Source organism: Aquarana catesbeiana, linkage group LG05 (assembly GCF_042186555.1).
Source record: "Aquarana catesbeiana isolate 2022-GZ linkage group LG05, ASM4218655v1, whole genome shotgun sequence".
NCBI classification, from domain to species: Eukaryota; Metazoa; Chordata; class Amphibia; order Anura; family Ranidae; genus Aquarana; species Aquarana catesbeiana.
In genome coordinates this window covers 587,595,954-587,608,152 of record NC_133328.1, presented here as the reverse complement: position 1 = coordinate 587,608,152, position 12,199 = coordinate 587,595,954, and positions in this window count along the sequence as shown.

The window sequence follows — 12,199 nt, the reverse complement described above, 5'->3', positions numbered from 1 at the left end:
GTCATTTACTACCAATTGTATTTTGCATTGACACAAAAGCAACCAATAGAAATACTGGAGTTGATTTACTGAAACTGGAACATACAAAATGTGGTGCAGCTGCTCTGTGCAGAAACCAATCAGCTTCCAGTTTTTTGGGTTTTTTTGACAAAGCTTAATTGAACAAGCTGAAGTTAGAAGCTGATTGGCCACCATGCACAGCTGCACCAGATTTTACATTCTTCAGTATTAGTAAGTCAACCCCATAGTGTATATGAATTGTAACATCACTGAAACTTAAAGTGATTGTAAAGAAAACATTTTTATATAAACAAAAAACATGTCATACCTACCTGCTCTGTGTAATGGTTTTGCACAGAGCAGCCCCGATCCTCCTCTTCTCGAGTCCCCTGCCAGCGCTCTGGGCCCCCCTCCCCCTTACCAAGTGCCCCCATAGCAAGCCACTTGCTGTGGGGGCATTCGTACGTGCTCGCTCCTGAGATAGCTCTCTGCATCCATAAGGCCTGCCCCACCCCCCGCTCCCGCCTCACTGGCTGTGATTGACAGCAATGGCTCCTGCTGTTGTATCTCAGCCAATCAGAAGGCGGAGACCCAAGAGAGCCCCGGGTCTCAGGCACATCACTGGATCGAGAAGGGGCTTAGGTTAGTGTTAGGGGGCTGAGGGGGGAGCTGCACACTGAAAGTTTTTTACCTTCATATATAGAATGCGTGAAAGTAAAAAACCTTCAGCCTCTACAACCACTTTAATGAATTAAGTTTTGGGAAGACTTGGGTGGTTTTGATTAACCATCAGTCTGTAAAAAGTCACAGACATCTAACTCTGTACTAGCCATAGGTGTGACATTTTCAGTTCCTGAGTGTCTGGGTGAGACATAGCATCAAACAGCCTGTACTGCATTTTACATGTGCTCCTATGGGGAAACCAGGAGGTAGCAATTATGGTTTGACATTCCTGCCTGATGCATGCAGGGCTTGTCTCTGCAGTTATTACATGTGGCATTACTATTGCACTGAATGTTGCTGGTATCTGTAAAAAAGCAGCATTAAACCCAAAAGCAAACATTTATTGTACTGCAGCTTACTAATTCTAATTCTAAGGTGTGAATTCTTAGCTGCTTTTTTAGGCTTTTTTCCTTTATTTTAACCTGGTGATCCTGCCAGTAAGTCTGTTATTTTTCAACAGAACAAGCTGTCCTGTAGATGTAGCATTTGAGACAAACCATTTATTACTGACGGGGATGCTTACAAATGTCAGCTTTTATTTATTGAAAACTTTTATCCCAAAAGGAACAGAACTGTTGCTGTAACTTAGAAATATAGATAGATGTCTTGCGAGCTACCATTGAAGAGTGTGCAAAGAATGTTTTAAATGTAAGAGAACCAATCCACAGCCGCTAAGCATATTCACACTCCTATAATCTGTGTGAAATAAAAAATAAACAAATGCAGCGCTATGTGATATATCACTCACTCAGGTGAAAAAATATATATAATTGCCGTGGGCAGTTGCTGTAACTACTTAAAAAGTCTGAGCTGGAGCTTGGATTCAATGTATTAGTGTATCTAAATTCAGGGCTTTTTTTCTCAAACAATAGGTGCTGGAACTCAACCACGACCCCCCAAAAACCCCTCCCCCCACACACCCTCCAAATCACATCAAAAAGTGGGTGTGGTCAGATTTTACAAACAGTAGGAGGGTCTTAAAGGGGCATTAAATACCAGGATTGCATTACATACAGAGTGCAGAATTCAGGGGGGTTACACACAGAGTGCAGAGCTGTCACTTGTAAACACAGAAACCAGGCTTCTGTATTTACAAGTGATTGTGGTGAACAGGCAACAAAGGGTCTGAGCCAGAGGTGGTGGAACTGAGTTTCACCAAGTTCCTCCTGAAAAAAAGCCCTGTCTAAATCTACTAGTATATCTAACAATCCCCCCCGATTAACTAAGCTGCTGTCCAAAGGTGTGTTTGTTGCTTCTTCATTCAGAGTGGGGGCACTTAATACAAGAGGTGTGTTACTGGCTGGATCACCCAGGGAAAACAGCGGGAAAAAAGTTTTTAAAAAAAGAAAGCTAATGCAGCCTCCACGTTTAATGATTAGTGATCTGCAATATATTACATTTTTGGTTTTGTGTTTATTACTGCTTTAATTCCATTCTTCAGTACCTGCAAACACAATCGCATCCCCTGGTGCCAACCTTTCTTGAAAAGTAATAGTTACAGCCTCAGTAAATATATTGTTTAAACATAATTTAGTACATGGTCCTAAACCTAATGCAAAGCCAAGAAAGAAATGTTATGACCATAACGAATCTAGTACTGGGGTGTTAGGCATTCTAATGGCCTCCCTAAACCTACCAATGCAACTTTGATTTTAGATGAACGGTGGATTGAAATCAGGCTTGGGAAACTTGCTGTTTTGCTTTTGATGATGACATTAAAGTAATTATAAATGCTTTTTTTGGTTTTAAATAACAAACAGGTTCATACTTATCCGCCCTATGCAATGGAATCACCCCCCCCCCCAACTGTAGTTCCCCAAAACCCCTCCAACTGTTCTGTCCCCCTGTTTCCTTCATATCACAACGCCCCCACTGTAGTGTCATCTGCACCTCCGTAGCAGTGTCCTGTGCCCCATCAAAGCAGTGTCCTTTGTCCCCTACACCCCCCCCCGTAGTGCCCTCTGCCCCCCCAATGCAATGTCATCTGTCCCCTTCACCCCCCCCCCAAATGTAGTGACCTCTGTCCCCTTTACATCCCCCTACCAGTCACACAAGCTCAGTCCCACGCACACACACAATTCAAACTCAATCTAGGGGATGTCTTTTTCATATTTATTGCTGAAAAACTTTAACAGGAGAGGGGTTTAGGGTCACAGGATACTCCAAAATGTTCATAGCAAGTAATAGGAGGACAAACTTCTCATCAATCTTCTAATAGAAGTTAATAACAGGGAATGGCCAGTATATCTGGGACTCTATCAGAACAGACCCAGCCCCTATAGCAAGTTCTGGCACTTGCAAAACTAACAGTAACCAGCAAGGACTTTACTCACTGTGTCCCAGGAGCTGTCTGCTCTTCTTCAGGATCTCAGCCTAGCTCTTGCTGAGGCCCGGGCTGCAATTTCTTGTTTCTCTGGCTATCTCCCAGGGGAAACAGCCCCCCCCCCCAGGAGATTGGAACCCTCACTAGAGAGAAAAGAACCATCTGTTTAGGCCTCCTGTGCATTGATTGCCACCTCAGCCACTTTCTGGATGCCTCCTTTCAGGGAATACAAGAACATATTTGGGGGGTACACAATAAAATGCGTTTAAATTCAAGATGGTGCTGCTATAAGACCTACAAACAGTACAAAATATTTTACAGCGCACACATACAAGAATGACATTTCCTGCAGGGCTAGTTAAAAACACCTAAACATATTAAAAAAAATACGGGGGTTTGGTCACACTATATGGTCATATAGTGCTAAGCCCACTTATTGTGACAAAGTACCCCGAATTAGTGGGTCCTACACTAGTAATAGAATGGAAGATCCTTTGTCTCAACCATGGGAGCTGAACTCCTCTATGTGGGAGAACTGAAGGGGATACATCCTATACATTGGTGGCCACTAATAAGAGGTAATGAGGAGGGGGAGGGGTGCTCCAGCCCAAAAAACCTGGTCAGGGAATGACTGGGGCATAATAAATATTCTGATCGTTTGAATCTCCCAGCCCAGTGCTCTGGAACCCCCTTTAGAGGCAGGTGGGAGTAATCAAACTATCAGCCCAAGAAACCCTGAACAGACCAATACAATGAATCACTGCTCCACTCACTACTGTGGAGCTAAAAACAAAGTTTACTTAGCAACCTAACTAGAGGAGGGTGTTACCTGTCTATGTATGTACATTCAGAAAAACACACACACACACACACACATATATATATATATATATATATATATATATATATATATATATATATATATATATATAAAAACTATATTACCAAAAGCATTGGGACACCTGCCTTTACACACACATGAAATTTTATGGCATCCCAGTCTTAGTCCGTAGGGTTCAATATTGAGGATGCCCAACCTTTGCAGCTATAACAGCTTCAGCTTTTCTGGGAAGGCTGTCCACAAGGTTTAGGAGTGTGTCTATTGGAATGTTTGACCATTCTTCCAGAAGCTCATTTGTGAGGCCAGGCACTGATGTGTGCCTTTATGGACCTTGCTTTGTGCACTGGTCCAAATCATTTGGTGGAGGGGGGATTATGGTGTGGGGTTGTTTTTTAGGGGTTGGGCTTGGCCCCTTAGTTCTAGTGAAGGGAACTCTTAAGGCGTCAGCATACCAAGACATTTTGGACAATTTTATGCTCCCAACTTTGTGGGAACAGTTTGGGGATGGCCCCTTCCTGTTCCAACATGACTGCGCACCAGTGCACAAAACAAGGTCCATAAAGACATGGATGAGTGAGTTTGGGGGGGAGAAACTTGACTGGCCTGCTCAGAGTCCTGACCTCAATCCGATAGAACACCTTTGGGATAAATCAGAGTGGAGACTGTGAGCCAGACCTTCTCATCCAAAATCAGTGCCTGACCTCCAAATGCACTTCTGGAAAAATGGTCAAACATTCCCATAGACACACTCCTAAACCTTGCGGACAGCCTTCCCAGAAGAGTTGAAGCTGTTATAGCTGTAAAGCGTGGGCCACCTCAATATTGAACCCTACGGACTAATGCCCCGTACACACGGTCGGACATTGATTGGACATTCCGACAACAAATCCATGGATTTTTTCCGATGGATGTTGGCTCAAACTTGTCTTGCATACATATGGTCGCACAAAGTTGTTGAAAAATCTGATCGTTCTGAACGCGGTGACGTAAAACACGTAGGTCGGGACTATAAACGGGGCAGTAGCCAATAGCTTCATCTCTTAATTTATTCTGAGCATGCGTGGCACTTTGTGCGTCGGATTTGTGTACACACGAACGGAATTTCCGACAACGGATTTTGTTGTCGGAAAATTTTTATAGCAAGCTCTCAAACTTTGTGTGTCGGAAATTCCTATGGAAAATGTGTGATGGAGCCTACACACAGAATTTCCGACAACAAGGTCCTATCACACATTTTCCGTCTGAAAATCTGACCGTGTGTACAGGGCATAAGACTGGGATGCCATTAAAGTTCATGTGCATGTAAAGACAGGTGTCCCAATACTTTTGAGAATATATAATGAATATCAAAAGTGAGTTTAGCTGTATGGTTGTAGTTGCCATTTAATTTAATGATATAATTTTCTTTAATAAATGTACAATTGCTTTCTCAGTAAGTCCATTTACTCTTTACAGGCATTAAATATACTCTTTCAGGAGACACAAAGTCTATGGTAACAGCACGTGCTTTGTCACATGTTAAAGCCTGGTCTTTGTTGAGCAGTTTAATATTCCAATACCATAATGTCCCCCTATTGATTGCCCTGACATTTTTATCACCATGATTTTAGAGAGTTTTGTACGTTCCTTTGTCCCGCGTACTTCAGCGACCAGCTATTCTACATTGACGAGAAAGTCCACTGACTCCACCAATTTACTTGGTGCCTTGTAAACATCTCTCATTTTATTCACGTCTACCGAGAGGATCCTGGATGGCTTCTCTCACAATTAATTGTCGCCTTTCTTTCCCAGGATCTTCATCTCAATAAACTGTGAATGTATTAAGGGCCACACAATTCCCAGCAAGAACAATATACATTCCTCAACACTTTGCTGACTAATCCACCAACCCAGCTGAGTAAACTCCAGTGCAGGCTGCAGACTATTTCATCTCTTACAATAGGGTGACTGTTGAATAAAAAAATATTATTGCTGTTTTAACTTACTATGGAAATATTACAAAACATATTATATCTCCTATAAGAAAAGTTAGAAGTACACACAAGCTATAGATAAGGACCATTAAACCTAAAATACACATTAACTCACATAAAAGAGTTATTAGAGGCATACTTTATTCAACCAAGAAAATCTGAATTTCAAAGTGAACCTGTGCTTTGCTAATAATAGCAAAGCTGGCCATACTTCAGTAGAATTTCATTCAAAATTTTTGATTTAAGAATGTTCAATTTTCCAATCATTAGTGGGTCAAATCAATGTTTACACAGAGTATACAAGGGTGGCTTAAAGTATAGGCACCCTCCATGGAGGGAGGGATAACTAGTTTCAAGTTCCAAGGCAGACTGGGTGTAATAAAACAGTCTCTTATAGAAATAACAAGATAAAACCCACTAGTGGGTGAACAATATTCAACAGTAAAAGCGCAAATAATTAGAATGAGTGCTAGATGCCTCTCCCCAGCCATAGCTCTGGGTTGGATATGGGGCAGGTAGTTATCAAAAAAAGGTCAGAAGAAAAAGAGGAGAGGGTGGGAGTGAAAGGGAGGTGGGTGGAGTTCCCTACGTTGCCCTAGTAGTAACAGCTTCTGAAATGTCAGGGGGCGAGATGTCTCTGGGGTTCAAGGTTCTGGAAGAGATGTATCAATGCCGGAAGGTAAAAACTTGTCAACCCAAGTTTGCCAGACTTTAAAGTAAAGGGTCCTGGGTGTAATCCTTGACTCTGACCTCTCCTCCAGCCCCTATATCCAATCACTGGCTAAATCCTGCCACCTTAACCTCCGCAACATCTCCAGAATTCGACCCTTCCTGACTAATAACACCACAAAGCAACTTATTCACTCCTTGATTATTTCCCGCCTCAACTCCTGCAACTCTCTCCTTAATGGCCTACCCTTACACAGGCTATCCCCCCTTCAGTCTATTATGAATGCTGCTGCTAGACTAATACACCTCACTAATCGATCCGTGACTGCTGCTCCTCTCTGCCAATCCCTTCACTGGCTTCCCCTACCCCACCGTGTAAAATTCAAAATGCTAACCATAACATACAAGGCCATTCACAACATCGCCCCCAGCTACATCACCAACCTCATCTGCAGATATCGCCCAAATCGTCCCCTCCGCTCCTCCCAGGACCTCCTGCTCTCTAGCTCCCTTATTACCTCCTCCCATGCTCGTCTTCAGGACTTCTCCAGAGCCTCTCCCATCCTCTGGAATTTCCTGCCCCAGTATGTCCGATCAGCCCCTACCCTGTCCACCTTTAGAAGATCCCTGAAAACTCATTTATTCAGGGAAGCCTATCCCACACCCACCTAACAACTGTCCCCGAGCCACCCCCTATTAAATCATTCTTTGCAGCTATTACCTTTTGTACCACCACCCCCTCCCTTTAGAATGTAAGCTCTACGAGCAGGGCGCTCCTGTACCTTTTGTATTGAACTGTACTGTAATTGTGTTGTCCCCCTTATACATTGTAAAGCGCTGCGTAAACTGTTGGTGCTATATAAATCTTGTATAATAATAATAATAATAATAATAATAATAATAATAATAATTTAGCAGCCAAGATATCGAGTGCAGGTGTTTTCCAGGACTGGAATGAACAAGTTTCCAAAATGTGGTTTTTGTTTGGGAAAGTCCATTGACTCCAAAATCAAATGTTAATTGCAAACTTTTTTTTAACTACTTAAAAAACATTTTTCATGTCGTCTAATACCTAATGTACTAATGAGAATTTTCATACAAATGTTCATATGAATGTTTGTACAAACTTTGTTTGAAAATCTACTAGCACATGGCTCCCCACAATGCACAGTCCATATTCAGAACACTCAGAATTTCTGTTCTTCCAAAAGTTGAATTTTGCACATTAAGCCCCTTCTTGCCCCTTCCAACAACACACTTACTGCTGATCAGCTGCTTATGCATTGATCACTGAAATGTGGGGAGAACCGCATACCTAACATATTAGATATTTCTTTGGGGTCTGAAGAAGACCAATATCTATCTATCTATCTATCTATCTATCTATCTATCTATCTATCTATCTATCTATCTATCTATCTATCTATCTATCTATCTATCTATCTATCTATCTATCTATCTATCTATCATCTATCTATCTATCTATCTATCACAATTCCCATAGGAGCCACTAAGTAGATGCCAGGATCCCTTTTCCCAGTAGTTTCCTTGCCAAGTATACAATCCTGATCACTCTTCAAACTCATTAACCAGTCTAGGGGCAAGATTTTCTTGATGCTTTAACCGCTTGCCGATCAGCCGGCGTCATTATACTACGGCAGGTCGGCACGATCCCGCGAGCCGTCGTAGCTATACGTCCACCCCTTTAAGTGGGATAGCAGGCTCTCGCCGACACTGCACTGCAGGGGTGCCGATGCTCATGGCCGACGGTCGTGATGACCGCCGGCCACGAGTGATCGCGTGCACAAGAGGCAGAACAGGGACATGTGTGTTTGTAAACACACAAATCCCTGTTCTGTTCTGTGAGGAGATACAGATTGTGAGTTCCTAATAGCTAGGAACCACGATCGGTCATCTCCTCTAGGTCAGTCCCCTCCCCCTACAGTTAGAAACACACACAGGGAACACAGTTAACCCCTTGATCGCCCCCCTAGTGTTAACCCGTTTCCCTGCCAGTGACATTTTTACAGTGATCGCTGTATAAATGCCAATGGTCCCAGAAATGTGTCAAAAGTGTCCAATATGTCCACCATAATGTCGCAGTCCCGATAAAGATCACCGCCTTTACCAGTAAAAAAAATAATAATAATTAAAAAAATGCTATAAATCTATCCCCTATTTTGTAGACGTTATAACTTTTGCGCAAACAAATCAATATACGCTTATTGCGATTTTTATTACCAAAAATATGTAGAAGAATACATATCAGATTAAACTGAGAAAAAATTAGCTTTTTTAAAAAAAAATGGGGATATTTATTATAGCAAAAAGTACAAAATATTGTGTTTTTTTCAAAATTGTCGCTCTTTTTTGTTTATAGCGCAAAAAATAAAAACCACAGAGATGATCAAATACCACCAAAAGAAAGCTCTATTTGTGGGAAAAAAAGGACGTCAATTTTGTTTGGGTACAACGTCGCACAACTGCGCAATTGTCAGTTAAAGCGACGCAGTGCCGAATCGCAAAAAATGGCCTGGTCATTCAGCAGCCAAATCTTCTGGGGCTGAAGTGGTTAATAAGAACTTGGATAGGTAGTGGTAATGATAGGACACTCCAGTAACACTTAGTAATAATTTAAAGACACAAATGTCTTCAATTGAAAATGTTATTATACTGGACATATAGCAGAAGTTACCATCAGTGAAAATCGAAAATCAAACTGATTATTATTATTATACAGGATTTATATAGTGCCAAAAGTTTGCGCAGCACTTTACAAAATGACAGCAGACAGTACAGTTACAATACAATTCAATACAGGAGGAATCAGAGGGCCCTGCTCGTTAGAGCTTACAATCTAGAAATGATCACTTGATTCAGAGACACCGGTTGCTGAAATGATATGCAATCTTGACTACCACTGAACAGTTCCATCAAATTAAAAGTCCAATATGGCGGCTTCAGAGGAAGAAGGGAGTTGAACTTAGCTTGGCTTTTACGTGAAAAAAATGGATGTTATCATCAAACTTCAGTTCTAGATCTACTGATCATCTTGATATTCAGTTTTATTGAAGTCTCCAAACTTCTAAATAATGGTTGTATTGCCACAACAAAAGTTGTACGTCTAAAAAGAACATTATCTATAAATAATCAGACAGTTGGCTTCATGCAGTATATATCAGGAGGTGAATCTGTTTCTTGACTTTACTTTCTCAGATAATTATTCCAATTTGCTCAGTGATTCAGAGGATCAGTCATCAGTGAAGCCTCTTGGGGTACACAGCAAATCAAAAAACATCATTTTAACTGTTGCAGAACATGCAAATGTTTGCACTCCCCGTTGGACCAAAAGTTCAATAACTAGAATTACCAGCTATTCTGCAACATTATTCACGGTTCAGTAAGCTCTGAAAGAAGGGAAGCCGGGCTCCTTTGAACTGAAAAGCAAGCTATGTGCATACAAAGTCTGATAAAGAAACATAACTTTCTACAACGGTGACTAGGAACAAACAGATAACAGAGTTTGGGATGATCTAATATAACAAATAGCAGAATTGCACAATAAAATACAGGCAGTATGTGCACTAACTGCTTTGCTTTGTTCATTGTATGATTGCGCATTAATACAGTGGTTCTGCTTGCTTGCACCTTGTGGGGTTTCCTGCTGCTCTTCAATTGGTTTCACACTTTGAACTATTCAATTGCATAATACGCTGACAGCACAGAAACATTGATTGTTGTGGAACTTTAGTATGATAAGAGAATATAAAACATTTTACTTGTGTCTCAGGAATAAAACGTAATTGTTTAATGTGCTCAGAACCATAATATTTCATCAGGCTGTATCTTTTGTGGGAGGGGTACAGCTGAGAAATTAGACAACAGTAATAAATAAGACTCTTTGATAGAAATAGTATGTGACCGCTAATTTATTGCAAATAAGTTATTGTGACTCAACACCGTTGGGGTATCTTGTATATGGTTAGTAAATCTGCACAGCGATTACAGGACTGCATAAGAGGTCATGTTGTCCCTTGGCACAATAGAATGATAAACCTGTTATTAATGTTGAGGTTTTGTTAAAATACTTTTTTTTTTCTCTACAGCTTTAGTTACGTTACCTACCTGTAATGAAAAATGTCCCACCATGTACAGGCTGCTAGGTTATGTAGAAATCTTCACTAAAGGGCTGCCCTGTCCTCCTCCTGCTGCTGAACTTCTGGAACTATGGGGGATAACAGTTTTTCGAGTCTCTGGGCTCAGCTGCATTAAAAGATGATCCAACGAGGACTCACCCTTTCCCCACTTGCAAAACTTCTTTCATCGATTTCAGCGCCCATAACACGATCTTTGAATGGGGGAAGAGTCCGATCAGTCACAGGATTCTCTAGCCCAGGGGCGCCCAACCGCTGGCCCGCGGGCCACATGTGGTGCCCTCTGATGTGGCCCGCCATGTCTTGCCCAGATCACGGGTTCCTGACCTGCCATCTCCGAGCATTAGTGCGAAGAACGGAGCCACCACTAGAGGAAGCAGAGCGGATGCTTCCTGTATAGCGCCGGCTCCTTCACAGGAGGAGTGATACCAAAATGTACTCTGCCTGTGACAGGAAGCATCGGCTCTGCTCTCTACTGCAGCAGCATGCTTCTGTCACAATTATGTTTGGGGATGGCGGGTCGGGATACAGGAACCCGTGATCAGGGACAGCAGCCACCAGTATCAGTACCAGTACCAGCCAGCAGTACCAGTACCAACCAACAGTACCATTACCAACCAGCAGTACCAGTACCAGCCAGCAGTACCAGTACCAACAGTACCAACCAGCAGTACCAGTACCAGCCAGTAGTACCAATCATCAGTACCAGTACCTGCCAGAAGTACCCGCCAGCAGTGCCAGTGCCCACCATCCATACCAGTCATCAGTACCAGCCAGCAGTATAAACCAGCAGTACCAGTACCAGCCAGCAGTACCTGCCAGCAGTACCAGTACCAGCCACCAGTATCAGTACCAGCCAGCAGTACCAGTACCATCCAGCAGTACCAGTATCCACCAGCAGTACTAGCCAGCAGTACCAGTCAGCAGTACCAGTACCCACCATCCGTACCAGTCATCAGTACCAGCCAGCAGTATAATCCAGCAGTACCAGCTAGCAGTACCTGCCAGCAGTACCAGTACCAGCCACCAGTATCAGTACCAGCCAGCAGTACCAGTACTAGCCACAGTACCAGTCATCAGTAACAGTACCAGTACCCACCAGCAGTACTAGCCAGCAGTACCAGTCATCAGTACCCACCAGCAGTACCAGTACCAGCCAGCAGTACCAGTACCAGCCAACAGTACCAGCACCTGTCAGCAGTACCCACCGGCAGTACCATCCAGCTGCAAGAATCCTGAGGAAGAAGTGAAGATTGAGGTCAGTTTAGGTGCAGGTAAACCACTGTGCATCAGTGTGAAAGCAGCCTTAGGCCCCTTTCACATGATTGGTCCGATCAGGCCCGCCTGTCTGTTTTTCAGGTGGACTCAAATGGACTCTCCATTCACCTCTATAGAGCGGCAGATGTAAACGGATTTGGAAAAGGAGACAGAATGTATACATCTGGTCCACAAAGGGCCAGGAACTAGTTCTGGTGACAGCCCAGGATTCCCTTACTTTGGAGGGATTTCCTCTCTC